This window comes from Fonticula alba, assembly GCF_000388065.1.
Source record: "Fonticula alba strain ATCC 38817 unplaced genomic scaffold supercont2.14, whole genome shotgun sequence".
Taxonomy (NCBI): Eukaryota; order Rotosphaerida; family Fonticulaceae; genus Fonticula; species Fonticula alba.
In genome coordinates, this window is record NW_009242984.1 from 335,051 (window position 1) to 336,355 (window position 1,305).

Genomic DNA, 1,305 nt, shown 5'->3' on the forward strand with positions numbered 1-1,305 from the left:
GGCCGGCCTTCCGGGGCGGGAGGGGGGCGGGCAGGTGTTGGCGCGCGGCGGTGCGGGCCCCCGGGCGCCGGGGACGGCCACGACTCGGGGATACGTGCCTCGGCGAACATGGTACAGGGGACACCTGGCCAGGGCGCATGCGCCAGCTCCACCGTCAAGGGTGCATGCCCTCGCCCTCGGCAAAGGCAGCACGCCATGCGGTGCGGATGCACATGCGCGCTCTGCGCCTGCCCGTGACGCTCCCTTCCGGGGCACCCTGACACAGCGACCGCCTCGTGGCTGGATGTCGGCCGTGTGCCCCCCGGCCGCCGGGAGCGCTGTGCTCCCCTGCCCGGCCGCCTGCATGCGCGGCTTGGCTCTTGGCCTGCCTGCCGGCGGGTGCACACGGCAGACGCGCCCTGCACCGCGAGACGACGGAGTGGAGGCGGAGGGCCGGCTTCGGCCCTTTACCCATGCGCACTCTCGCCCCCCCCCCCATGCACACACATGCCCACGAGATGTACACAAAATACACGCACAGACACACGCACACGCGTCGGGGCATGGGGCCGCCCGCGGCACCCTCGCCCACGTAGACATTTGCCCGGGCATGTGGGGACAAATGCGCGGCGCGCACACCGGGGCACGGCGCCTGGGTCGGCAAGCCACCCCCTCCCCCCCCCCCCCCCCCCCCCCCCCCAGGCCAAACCCCTACGGCCGCGCCGGCAAGGTCCTTCTCATAGGCACCCCCACCCCCCATGCACGGCCGTGTGCGCGTGCTCCTCCCGATGAGGCTGCTGATGATGCCGGAATGCATGGCCCAGCTCCTCCGAACGGGGGCGGCCGGGAGTTTGCATGTGCGTCTGTGTAAAGCACACCAAACACAGGACACAGCACACACACACACACACACGCATATGCGCGAGACGCCCACGCACAGATGCCCGGGGTGCACATGCGCGCAGGGGGTGCGGCGCAGAGCACGAGCATGGATGGGGCACCCCCGGGGCCCGGGAGCACTCCCCCCCCCCCCCCTACCCCCGGCTGGGCGCCGAACACGCCTGACGCAGGGCACAAACCGCACGGTCGGCCCGGGGCGGGACGCCGCGCACGGCCGCCGCCCTGTGGGGTAGGGGCCCGGCCGGCGGCCGCGGCACTGCGTCGGCACCCGATGACGTGGATGCCAACGAATGCCGCGCTAAATTCGGTGCGGCGAATGGTATTCCCGGGGCACAGTTGGCCCCCGATTTTGAAACGCATTTGTTGGCGGCTTGGTAACAGAGCCGTGGGCGTTCTGCGGCCGCGGGCGGTCGGATGGCCAGGCGG